The sequence below is a fragment of the Triticum urartu genome, chromosome 7, assembly GCF_003073215.2.
Source record: "Triticum urartu cultivar G1812 chromosome 7, Tu2.1, whole genome shotgun sequence".
In the NCBI taxonomy this organism is placed as follows: domain Eukaryota; kingdom Viridiplantae; phylum Streptophyta; class Magnoliopsida; order Poales; family Poaceae; genus Triticum; species Triticum urartu.
In genome coordinates, this window is record NC_053028.1 from 168,616,631 (window position 1) to 168,630,329 (window position 13,699).

Sequence of the window (13,699 nt, forward strand, 5' to 3'; positions counted from 1 at the left end):
CCATCACCTCCCTCGCTAAACCGAAGTGTATCAATGATGTGCAGCGCATGGCAGGCCGGATTGCTGCGTTAAGCCGGTTTATCAGTCGCCTCGGTGAGAAGGCAATCCCTTTGTATCAGATGTTGAAGAAGACGGATCAGTTTGTCTGGAGTTCTGCTGCTGATGAAGCACTTGAGGACTTAAAACGACAATTGGCCAATCCGCCTGTGCTCGCCGCTCCCATTGACAAGGAGCCGTTGCTGCTATATGTTGCTGCTAATGCTCGGGCGGTCAGCGTGGCTATTGTGGTAGAGCGAAAGGAGGCAGGTAAGGAGCATCCAGTTCAACGTCCGGTCTATTATATCAGCGAGGTGCTCATTGAGTCCAAGCAAAGGTATCCGCATTGGTAGAAGCTGGTGTATGGAGTTTTTATGGCAAGTCGGAAGCTTAAACAATACTTCCAAGGGCATCCAATTACAGTGGTCAGTTCTGCTCCTTTGGGAGATATCATCCAGAACCGGGAAGCAACTGGCCGGATTGCAAAATGGGCCATAGAGCTGGGGTCGTATGGTTTGAAGTATGTGCCTCGGACAGCGGTTAAGTCTCAAGCACTTGTTGATTTCATCAATGATTGGACAGAAATGCAAGCACCTGAAGAAAGGCCGGATCATACGTATTGGACCATCCATTTTGACGGATCCAGGCAATTGGAAGGCTCGGGGGCTGGAGTCGTATTAACTTCCCCATGAGGTGATAAGTTTTGTTATGTTCTCCGCTTAATGTTCCCTTGTACTAACAATGCAGCTGAGTATGAAGCCTTGCTCCATGGTCTCCGGATGGCTAAGGAGATGAATCTAAGTCGAGTTAAGTGCTTCGGTGACTCAGATCTTGTGGCTCAGCAGGTGTCTGGCACTTGGGACTCCAAGGACCCACTCATGGCAGCATATCGTCGTGAGGTGGATATTGTTGCAGGTTATTTCAGAGGCTATCAGGTGGACCACGTGGACCGGCGGAAAAATGAAGCGGCGGACGCTTTAAGCCGGCTGGGCTCTCAGCGCAAACCGGTCCCGCCCAATGTTTTTCTGGATGTGCTGCACAACCCATCGGTCAAGATCCCTGGTGAAGAGGATTTGGCTATTCCTGATCCGGAGGCTCAGTTGGTGGCAGCTCTTCATGTTATTCCGGATTGGACGCTTCCTTACCTGGCGTACAAGAACCGGGGCGAGTTGCCAGAGGATGAGATTCTGGCCCAACAGATAATCCGGCGATCCAAGTCCATGGCTGTCATCAACGGCGAGTTGCATCATTGCAGTGTATTAGGAGCTTTTCAACGCTGCGTGTCTCCTGAAGAAGGCCGTGAAATTTTGTGTGAGATCCACGAAGGAGATTGTGGTCACCACGCCGGTTCAAAGTCTCTGGTGGCTAAAGCGTTTCGCCATGGCTTCTATTGGTTGACTACTCATGCTGATGCGGAGGATCTGGTCAGATGATGTGATGGTTGCCAAAGGTTTTCAAGACGTGCTCATGTACCGGCTCAAGAATTGAGAATGATTCCAATTACTTGGCCGTTTGCGACTTGGGGGCTAGATATGGTTGGGCCTTTCAAAAGGTTCAAAGATAAGAGGACCCACCTCCTGGTGGCGGTTGATAAGTTTACAAAGTGGGTGGAGACAGAACCTGTTAGCAAGTGTGATGCGGCCACGGCGGTTCAGTTCATCAAAAAGGTGATTTTCCGGTTTGGTTTTCCGCACAGTATTATCACAGATAATGGTACCAATTTGTCCAAAGGTGCTATGAAGGAGTTCTGCGAACGGGAGCACATCCGGCTTGACGTTTCATTAGTGGCACATCCACAGTCCAATGATCAAGCAGAAAGAGCTAATCAAGAGATCTTGAGAGGCATCAAGCCCCGGCTCATGGTTGCTTTGCAGAGAACGCCGGGTTGTTGGGTAGAAGAATTACCATATGTGTTATGGAGCATCAATACAACACCCAACAGATCAACAGGATACACGCCATTCTTCATGGTTTATGGAGCGGAGGCGGTTCTCCCCAGTGATATCCGTCATGATTAACCTCGTGTAGCGGCTTATGTTGAAGCGGACAACGAGACAGCACGGCAAGATGCTTTGGACCGGTTGGATGAAGAGCGGGACATCGTAGCCGCCCGATCGGCGATTTACCAGCAGGATCTTCGTCGTTATCACAGTCGCCAGGTCAAAACTAGAACTTTTTAGGAGGGAGATTTGGTGCTTCGGCTCATCCAAGATCAGACTGATATGCATAAGTTATCCCCACCTTGGGAGGGGCCTTTCGTGGTCAGCAAGAATCTGCACAACGGGTCATACTATCTGATCGATATTCGAGAACATAAGGACTCACGTACATCAAAGGAGGAGACCAACAGACCGTGGAACATAGCTCATCTTCGGCCTTATTATACCTGAGCCATTGGTTCTACTTATGTACATATTACAACGATTTAAATATTAACTATAATAAACCGGAACCTCAGCTAAAGCGGGGTATCTGTTCTTTTGCATCATGTGTGGTTACACAGAGTTGTTCTAAAGCGGCTTCCGGTTTACCCCTTGAGTTCGCTTTGCTAAAAGCATCGTATTATATCATTTGGAGGATTGGTCGTGTCCGAACCAATACCATGCCTCTTGATAGGCGAGAGCCACCAGATCACTTGGGGACTTGGTCATGTCTGAACCAGTCATGCCTCTTGATCGGCCTAAGGCCACAGAATCACTTGGGGGCTTGGTCGAACCCGAACCATGACCATGCCATTTGGTCCGCATAAATGCCACGGTTTCATTTGGGGACCTGGCTGACTAGAACCATAGTTACACCTAACGGGAGCTTGGTCGTGTTTGGCCATGGTAACGCCATTTGATCAGCTTAAATAAACCTTTTTTGGCAAATGGTTTTGTCATTGCTTTTGCTTCGCACTTTTCTTTGAAGGGTTTTTTTTTGCTTTTTATTGCGTTTTTTAAACCGACAAAGTTTTTTAACCAATCAATTGATGGAACACAGTTCACGTCAATCCGGAGACAATTTGCCCGGTTTGATCCTTGTTGTTAACATCCTCTTATGGAGTAGCACAGTGTTTATTATAACCTGGCACGGTTTACATGGTAAACCAACGTCATATATATACATGAGCTGTTATCTCCTCCAACAGTGTGGGTTTGCAAAACTCCGCTTCAAGATTGGCCAAGCCAACTTCACACTCAATGATGGCAGAAGGTGTTTTGGAAAGTTCATTAGCACAGGAAGAACAAATTATGCATGAAGGCATATCAACATCAAAGGTATCAGCTAGCCTATTACAAGGCAACATGGTGCCCATAATAATATAATTGTTTTTCACAAAGGAGAGGTAGTTTTAAAACCGACTTCCGGTTCAAACTTGGTCACCAGCCTGGCCTGATGGTTGTGGGTCATCCTGCGCCGCTTCAGGCTCCGTTTCTCTACTCAGTGGCTGGAAATCCACAGTTGTCCAGTCGATTCCCATTAATGCTTGAAAAACAGCTTCATCATGGATCAGCAATGATGGGTCAATATCGGGAGTGTAAGTATGCTTACGGATTGGAGGGATCAGATTTTCTGATTCATGGATAGGTGCAGCTATTCGCTTGTTCTGACTGTCATATTGCGCTTGATAATGAGACAAGTCTGCTTCTTCAGCCAACTAACAAGCTAGCGGACGTACCTCCCGGTTTATTGCTCGCAGATCCGCTTCACCAAATTCTGACCCGTCTTCCTTCAAGCTGGGATAGCCCTGAACCGCCTCAATAGGATCAAAATCCGGCACCCAGGCTTTTTCCCGGATTAAGGCATTGATTGCACCGGTTCGAGTAGCAGATTTCTTCAGCTCTTCAACCCGGGAAGGAAGCACTGACAGTTTCATCAACGTATCTTGAATCAAAGTGGGCGCCGGTTTGTTATGAGATGCGGTACAGATGATCCGCTGGGCACCAGTATACAATTGTTCAACCAATGTATAGGCGGCTTTCAATTTCTTCCGCACATCTGACCCCAAGTGACCAATGCGTGTCCCTGAAATACCATAAAGGGTTAATAAACCGGCGGCTCTGTAAGAAGGCAGAGCCAATTCAGAAGGCAAGCTGGCTTACCAAAGATAGCAGTGGTCATGGCATGCACGTGTCGCTTTATACTGGTCAGTTCATCCACCACTGGTTTTAGTGCAGCCTCGGCATCCTCTGCTCGTTTGATCAAAGCGGACTTTTTAGTGGCCCAATCCGCCCATTTCTTTTTGAAGTTCTCCTTAAGTTGTTCCATGGCGCTTAAAGCGCTGGACAATTCCTCTTTTGCTTTGGAGGTTTCAGCCTGTTGGGTTTTCAGGTTTTCTTGGAGATCGGTGACTTGGTTTTTTTCCGTCTTCAGCTCCGCCTGCATGCATACAGATATATGCTTCAACAAATCGATATAAGGATTCAAGTACCAACCACATAACAATTTATGCACTTAGCACTTGGGGGCTAATGCATATTCGATCTTCATCTTTCAATTGTTTACAAAGTCCCAAGATCAATACAAGTATTCAACTTGGCACTTGGGGGATAATGGCTATTTGCTCATATATATTCTGATGCGGCAGTTTCAATTACTTAAAGTACCGGTTTAACTATGCTAAGTTGAACCGGCCCTTGGGGGCTACATCAGCGAATTTCAAAGCATCAAGATTTATAAAGTCCCGGTTTGAAAGAATATTGCAAACCGGCCCTTGGGGGCTAGGAGAGTCAGCAAGAATGGAAGCATACAAGTAGGAAGGAGCATATGGAAGTTACCTCATATTTATCTTTCATCATATTAACCAGACCGGCTTCATAGTCGCGACTGGTATACAGCCGGTTCAAATAGCCGGAATGGATATCTTGGGCGTTCAGAGCAGCGTAAGTCGTCAGATCAGTGTTCCACTTGCCTTTGCCAAAGGCAGCAACTTCCTCCTTGGCAGAATGTTTGGATAAAGCGACATGATTGCTTGGCTCAGTATGGCCAGTGCCAGTAATGACAACCTCATCATCCTTGGTACCGCCGGGTTGCACTGGAGCTATTGGCTTGTCAGTAGGTTTTGCTGGACCGGTGGAGCTTTCAATCCGGATGGAACCTGTGGGCTGATTGACAGGACCTGAGGTATCAGTAGGTCTCTCTTCAGCAATAGGATCATCATCCTGCCGCGGTGGATCGTTGGGAATATCCTCAGGAATAGCCGCTTCAACATTGGGTGTCTTGCCTGCTTCAAGAACGACATCTTCTTCGGCCGCTTTGTCCAGACGGGCCTTCTTGCTTGGCCTAGGTTTGGCCCTGAGAAGAATAATAAAATCAAATACAACATATGTTCTAAGGCGATGTACTGAAACATCACAGGAAGTATAGCTTACCCAAGCACCGTTTTAAGCGGTGGGAGCTGAGTAGCCGATGACTCGCCAGAAGAGGAGTGGGAAGTATCCTGGTAATCGGAGTCAGACGGATTAAGAGGTTGACGAAAGCAGCCCGCTTTAGGACAAGCACTGACAAGCAAATTAGAGACCTCTGAATGGCGTTTCCGAACCGGACTATTCGGTAAACCGGCGGAGGTAACTACCTGGCCGCTGTGCCGGGTTGTGCGACGAGCTTCGTGTTGTTGGGTCTTCATAAGAAATTTAGGATCCAAATAAGCAAGAGGATGAGAAAATTTAACTTTCTGGTTTGCCTGGCGGATTTTTTGTGAAGGCAAAGTTTCTGAATCGGAAGAGAGAATAGTTACCTCTGCAACATCCACGTGGCTGGCTTCGGCATCATCCTGACAAATATCATCATCAATAAGACGCATGAAAAATAAACCAAGTGAGTCAAGCTCTACCTCAAAGTCCGGATTATCCACATCATCATCAGGGGCCGGATTAGAAGATGCAGTGGTTCTTTTCCTGTGGGCAGTCTTCTTCATAGCTTTAGTCTTTTGCCGAGTTGCTCTTTTCGGTTTGTCTATTTTTTCTGGTTTCTCCTGCGACAGTTTTTTGCTCCAAAACGGATCATTGCCCTGATTACGCATACACTGATATTAAACAATGACCAGACATATCAATAACAGATTCAGCAAAGAGAAAAATTAAAGTCTTACAGCTGGCGGTTTGTTGGTGGCGCAGAAGGGAAGCAGGCCGGTTCTAGCGCAGACGTGTTCCGGTTCATTGAGCATCTTATTCACAGCCTCTGTGATTTCTTCATCGGAGAGCTGGATTTTTGAATGTTGCAGTGGGTCATCCACACTGTCAGTATACTCGCACATCAAACCGGAGCGCCGACTAAGGGGCAGTATGCTCCATGATATCCAACAGCGAGCGAGATCAACCCCTGTTAAACCGTTGGCCATAAAGGCTCTGAGCTTTGACAGTTGGGGAGCATATTTGCTTCTCTCCTGGGCAGTCAATCTCTGAGGAAAAGGGTGTGTATTGCTGAGCCGCTCCGGACGAAAGCCAGGCAAGGGATTCACACCAGCAGGGGAGGTGTCTTTGCAGTAGAACCATGTCTGATTCCACTCCTTGGGGTGACTGTGCAGCTTGGCGTGAGGGTATGTGACCTCTTTCCTTTTCTGAATCGCCACGCCACCCAACTCCGTATTAGAGCCATCAGTAAACTCGGTACGGCGGTTTAGATGGAAAAGGTCTTTGAACAATTCCACTGTGGGCTCCTCTTGAAAGAACACCTCACAGAGCACTTGGAAGTGACACATATTTATAACAGAGTTGGGGCCAGTGTCTTGCGGATGGAGTTGGAAATCGGCTAAGACATCCCGGTAAAATTTAGAACCGGGCGGTTTAAAGCCCCGGGCTAAGTGATCTAGGAAAACAACAACCTCTCCTTCTCGAGGTGTGGGAGGGCATTCTTTGCCAGGAGCCCTCCAATGGATGGTATCTTTGCTGCCTAAAGCGCCAATCAGGACTAAATCGTCCAGTTGATCCTCTGTGACGCAAGAAGGAACCCAATTGCACTCATATACTTGCTTGGCCATGATGGAATCTACAAGGTAGAAGATCCCGGTTTAAAAATGCATTTGATCAAGGTACGTTGGTATATGCACTGGTAAACCGGAGACAGAACTATCTGAACCGGAGTTTCATGAAGCAACCAACATTTGGCGGTTCAACAAGGGGACTAATGGCATATACCGGTTTGGAAAAATTTCTATAAGGTTAAACCGCCTGATCTAAGCATTAAAAAGCTGAGATTGCGGATGGACAGGTACGCAGAAACAGGTTTCACAAGATTTCTTTACAGCATTGGATCTGAAACAAGTTCAGAAAAAAGATAAATACTTAGAGGTTCAAAGGAGCAGTACCGAACCAATGAGCAAAACGTTCATATAGATCTATGGTTTGAGATGCATAAGTGAAGGCGAAGGTCAAACAACTATCATTGCACAGAGTAAAGACTTGCGGATTCATCCAAAGATCTATCGTATGAGCAAGAGGTAGACGATGAACACTAAAGAACTACGAAACCCTAGGCCAGATCTGCGGGGGAAAGGATAGAAGATTTACCGGAGCTGAGGAAGATGCGGAAGGTTGCCGTGGTGTTCTGGTGTGCTCAGGTTGATGCAGCGGCCAAGGATGAGGCAGAGGTCGACGGCGGCGGCGGAGCTCCGAGGCTGGCGACGCGAGGAAGACGAAGAAGGCACGGAAGGAGAAAAGAAATGACCCTTCGGTTCTATTTATAAGGCGAAAGAACATGAGTCAGGCGCGACAATCAAGGGGCCACAAAACGGAGCTGTCGCCTCGATTTCCGCCGATCTATTAAACAAAGAAACATAATGGATAGCTTCGTTATGACAGGTGACGTCACTCCGGCTTACAGCAATTAGAGAAGATGACATCATGGCGGTTTACCAATTTATAAGAAGATGTTGAAGGTGAAGCTTTTATTAAAGGATTGACATGAACCCGTTCAAATCAATCTGGGGCCTAATGTTGGGGATATTACTACTGGGCGTAAACCGGCCTATCTGGGCCGGGTTAACTTCGTCAGTAGTTAAGTATGTTAAAGCCCAAGAAGACAGAGGAGGGCTCAAGGCCCATGGTCGGTTCAAGGCCTGTAGCCGTAAACCGGCGTTAGTAGTTAACCTATATTGTAAGTTAGGAATAAGTAGAGACCAAACCGGACACATCTATGAGCCGGTATTGGGACTCCGTAAGCCAACGGGAGTCACCCGTGTATATAAGGGGACGACCCGGCGGCGGTTCAAGGACAACAGACAACAACTCGAGACATAGGCGAAGCTTGTTTGCTCCCTAGTCATCGAAAACCCCATCAATTCCATAACAACTAGACGTAGGCTTTTACCTTCATCGAAGGGGCCGAACTAGTATAAACTCTCTTGTGTCCTTGTGTCCGCTTTAACCCCTTCAAGCTAACCCATCACGATGGCTCCACGACTAAGTCCTTTCTCTAGGACATCTGCCGTGACAAAACCACGACACCTACGCAACCGTATCATCTGATGCGCTACTTCTTTTGGAATATTAGAGGTTGCGGGCACTCGGGTCGTCGCACGCAACTTAGGGAGTATATCGCGCGCGAGAGGATTGACGTTGTGGCTCTTCAAGAAACGATCAAAGCGGATTTTACGTATCGCGATCTTGCGGCCTATGATCCTCTCCACCGCTTCGTGTGGGGCTGGGTCCCTTCCGCTGGCCATTCAGGCGGTCTTCTTCTGGGTTGTAATTCTGACATATGTGATGTTGTAACCTGGGATGTGGGTGCGTTCTTCATTTCAGTCACCATTAAACATAGAGTCTCTCTCGCTTCCTGGGCGATCGTTTGTGTTTACGGGCCGGCCGATCACTCTCGCGCAGCCGATTTCCTAGGTGAAATCCAAGTCTTGGTCGGGGCCAAGCAAGCCGCTAACATCCCCATTGTCCTTGGGGGCGATTTTAACCTTATCCGATCGGACGCGGACAAAAATAACCGCAACATTGACTGGCCTAGGGTTTCCCTTTTTAACAATGCCATTGCGGCTTGCGCTCTTCGGGAAATTGCTAGGACAGGGGCTAGATACACGTGGACTAACAAACAACTCAACCCGGTTCGGAGCGTCCTGGACCGTGTTTTCATTACATCTGATTGGGAGATGCTTTTTCCCATGTGCACACTGGTTGCTGAAACACGCATTGGTTCTGATCATGTCCCATTGATCCTGGCCTCTGGGGAGGATAGGATCAAGCATAGTCCACGCTTCTACTTCGAAACAGGGTGGTTCGAGGTAGAGGGGTTCATTCCTATGCTCCTTGCATGTTGGGAACAAGCTAGGGCTGCGGCTGGGCGCTCCAGAGGTCCCCCGGACATTTGGGTGAATGCGGCCGGGACCCTGCGTGGTTTCCTCCGAGGGTGGGGGGCAAAGCATGGTAGTGACGCTAAACGAGCTAGGGAAGCTCTTATCGAGGAAATCAAGGCACTTGACGCCCAGGCCGACTCTCGTTCCTTCTCGGAAGCAGAGTGGGCTAACCGTTACGCCCTTGAAAACCAAGTGCTTGCCATCCTCAGGGAAGAGGAGGAATATTGGCGCCGGAGGGGTGGCGTCAAGTGGATTACCAAGGGGGATGCTAACACGGGCTATTTCCATGCCTTCGCCAACGGCCGCAAGAGGAAATGTTCGATTCTGAGATTGCAATCGGACCAGGGGCTACTAGTCAGTCAAGCCGAAATCTCGCGGCACATCTACGACTTCTTCCTTAACCTGTTGGGAACAGCGGAAGAAAAGCCCCTGCGTCTCCGTGCAGACTTCTGGGGGGAAGAATCTCGTGTGTCGCAAGCCGAGAACGATGGCCTGGCCCTATCCTTCTCCACGGGGGAGATCGATGAGGCGCTTGGCTCGATGAAGACCGATACCGCGCCAGGGCCGGATGGCTGGCCGGTGTCTTTCTTCCGGCGGTTTTGGCCGGCGCTCAAGGACATTTTCTATGATATTATCAATGGGTTTGCGCTAGGCACAGTAGACATATCGCGCCTCAACTTCGGTGTCATTAGCCTCATCCCTAAAGTCAAGGGGGCGGACTCGATCAAGCAATACCGCCCCATCACCCTTATTAATGTGCCTTTCAAATTATGCTCCAAAGCTTACACTACGAGACTTGCCCCGGTTGCACAACGTGTGATCGACCATAGCCAGTCGGGTTTCCTCAAAGGCCGTAACATCCTAGAAGGTCCGGTAGTTTTGCAAGAGATCGTTCTGGAGCTTAAGCGCACGCGTCAGCCGGCCATGCTCTTCAAGCTCGATTTCGAGAAAGCCTACGACCGAGTGAACTGGGAGTTCATTCGCGAGGTGCTGAATCGGAAGGGATTTGAGTCGGGTTTCATTCATCGCATTATGCAACTTGTCTCGGGGGGACAGACTGTGATTGCAATCAACGGAGAAGTGGGGAACTTCTTCCGCAACAAACGAGGTCTCGGACAAGGAGATCCCTCCTCGCCATTGATTTTCAACTTTGTTGCTGATGCTCTCTCGGCCATGGTGAACAAGGCCAAGAACGCAGGCCATATTCGAGGTGTGGAGCCTCACCTTTGCCCTGGAGGGATCACCCACTTACAATATGCGGACGACACTCTGCTGCTCTTCGAGCCTGATGATCATAGCATAGCCTCGATTAAGCTCATCCTCCTCGCTTTCGAGATCATCTCCGACTTGAAGATTAATTTTCTGAAGAGTGAGGTGATGGCCATTGGCATGGACAATCCCAGCGCCTCCCGCATTGCTAACCTACTTAACTGCAAACTAGGGAGTTTCCCAATTAAGTACCTAGGCCTTCCCATTTCGGACAAACACATTTCGACTCTCGAATGGGAACCACTATACGGCAAGGTGGCGAACCGGGTCAGCCCCTGGCGCGGCAGATTCCTTTCGTCCGCGGCTAGGCTGATCCTGACGAACTCTAGTCTGTCCTCCCTGCCCTTGTTTACCATGGGCATGTTCCTGCTGGCTGATGGAGTTCACGCCAAGCTTGACACCCCTAGATATAAGTTCTTTTGGGAAGGGACTGGAACAAAAAAGAAATACCACCTGATCAAGTGGGCGGCGCTTTGCCGCCCCAAGAAATTCGGTGGCCTTGGGATCCTCAACTCCATACTCATGAATGTAGCTCTCCTTGTCAAGTGGATATGGAAACTCTCCCAGAACGAACAAGGGCTTTGGGCTGATATTCTTCGAGCCAAATACTTCCCCGATGGGAACTTTCTCATCTCCAAGGCGAAGGGATCGCCTTTCTGGAATGGGATTCGGGCGGTTAAGCCGGCCTTCACGCTTGGGGCCAAGTTCTGCGTTAAGAATGGGAACTCCACGAGATTCTGGCTCGACCATTGGCTTGGGGCGGAACCTTTATGGCGAAGCCACTTTGACATCTACCAACTAGCTACGGATGTTGAAATCCTGGTGGCCGACGCGCTTAGAACTAACCCTCCTGCCATAGCTTTCAAAAGACCACTCCTCGCCCATGAACGGTGAATTTGGGATGGGCTCCTAACTGCCTTGCAGGGTGTCTCTCTCTGCCCTGAGGCTGACACGGTCTCCCGGTCCCTCTCAAGATCCGGCAAGTTCACGGTCCAATCGCTTTACAACAAGCTGACTGAGGGACCGACCCTTGACATAGCTAGGGGGCTATGGAAAGCGTCTATTCCTCTAAAGATCAAAGTGTTTCTTTGGCAATTATTCCGTGACCGCCTACCTTCGTCTAACAACATTGCCATTAGACACGGCCCTTCGGATGGGTCTTGTGCGCTATGTGGAGCGCACAAAGATGCGAACCACATCTTCTTTCAATGTCACCTAGCACGGTTTGCTTGGAGTGCCGTCCGTGAGGCTTTTGCGCAAAACTGGAATCCCCAAACGGCTTCGGACCTACGTGGGATACTTCTCGCTCATAGAGGTAGCTTCGGGCGCGTGCTGTGGCGATGCGTAGGGGCGCTATGCTGGTCACTGTGGACCACCCGTAATAAGATGACTATCAAATACAAGGTCCCTGCTCACCCTGCTGATATTATTTTCAAATGCCACTTGTTTCTTCGGACATGGACACCGTTGGGGAAACGGCGTGATGCAGACCGGATGATGGAGGCCATGGAGCGGATTCGCATGATTCAGATTGAAGCCCGACACTAATCCCCGCTCGTGGCGCTTTTTGGATTGGCTACCTCGTTCCTTTAGTTGCTATCTTTTCTATCAGGCTGAGGCCGGTTGCATGTTCCGTACTATGGGCTTCGATCCCTTTTAATTTCTGTTGAACTTTCTGTTTTTTTTTCCTGTTGGATGCTGCCTGTGGTGGGCTTTATTAATTTAAAGCCGGACGCATCGTGCATCTCCGTTCTAAAAAAAAATAAAAAAACTTAGTAGACACTTGCAGGCGAGAAGAAGTTGCTGTGCCCTCCAGCGTGAAGATTGGCCGCGGCATTGCACCTCTTCTCCTTCTCCAGCGCCTCTTCGGCCTTCCACGCTGCTTCAAATGGATCATGGAAGATGATCGGCGGCGGCGGCTTGTAAGTCCCCACGTCTTGGGCAATGGATGACTTGTCGTTCGTCGACTCTTCTGCTTCTTCATCGAGGAAGGTCCTAAGGAACTCCAGCTTGTCAGCTTCGAGCGGGACGATTTCTTCTGCAGCATCAGCGAAAAGCCCCTCTGGTTCCAAGTAGAAATTCTGTTCGATGCTGTTAGTAGCTCCGACCGGGAGATTTTCCTCCGCTTGTGACCCGAGAAGCTCATCGATTGTGCAACAGAACCGGGCCATGTCGTTGTCAGCTTCAGGTACGGATTCATCCGGCAAGAAAACCGGTGCTGCAGCGGTGAACGACGATGTGGCAGGTGCCGGGACCGGGACGGCACCGCGCATCCTCTTGTGAGGGCGCGCCGGATGAGGCTCGGCGGCGGCAGCGGTCGCTGGCCTCTTCTGCGCGTGCGTCCTCTGGGTCACGGCCTCCGGTTGCGGTTGTTGAAGCTTGTACGCCTCCGATTCCTGTCGGGCCGCGTCAGGGGCATGCTGAGCCAAGTGCATCTTGCAGAAGACCTTCACCCCGTCGCTGACGGTGGCCTCCGGCAGCAGGCACCGGTACTCCTCCATGACCCAGCCGGTGGACTTGCCCTTCTTCTTGAAGGACAGGTTCTTGACCTCGCCGACCTTGACTCCCGCGTGGCAAATCTCTTTGGTCTTCTGGATGGTCCATGTGCCGCCGCCGGCGCCGCGCACGCTCTGGAGCTTGCTCCCGTTCTTGCTCTTGCACGTGGTGAAAAAGAACCGGTCGCCGCTGCTGATGGCCTGCGGCACGGGCGCGTATCAGGCGGCCAAATCCTTGGGCTCGCAGCCGGAGATGTTGACGCGGTGGATGAGCTTGTCGACGCCGTGCAGCGTCTCGCCGGAGAGGAGGCGTGGCAGGTAGTAGGTGACGACCTCCACTTCCGTGGGGCTCAGCCGGTAGTGGTGAAAGACGTCGTCGACGTCGAGCCCCTCCATCCCGGCGGGCGGCAGCCCTATCTGCTGCTAGGGTTCTACGCTGGCTAGGAAAGGGCGGGCGACTGGGATTTGGGCGAGGTCGGAAGGTGTTGTGGGACGCGAAGGAGTTGTGTGCTGATATTTAAAGACGCTGCGCTACGCGATGGAGGACGCGTCAGATTTCCCTTTTTCTGAATCCGACTATGTTCCCAGTTCAGTTTCCCGGCAGTTATCTGAAACTTGG

The 13,699-nt window shown here is 50.0% G+C and overlaps 1 pseudogene; it reads right to left on the reverse strand.

The window, feature by feature from the left end:
- Positions 1 to 12,357: 12,357 nt before the first annotated feature.
- On the reverse strand, positions 12,358 to 13,476 carry LOC125518623 (annotated as a pseudogene).
- Positions 13,477 to 13,699: the final 223 nt, after the last annotated feature.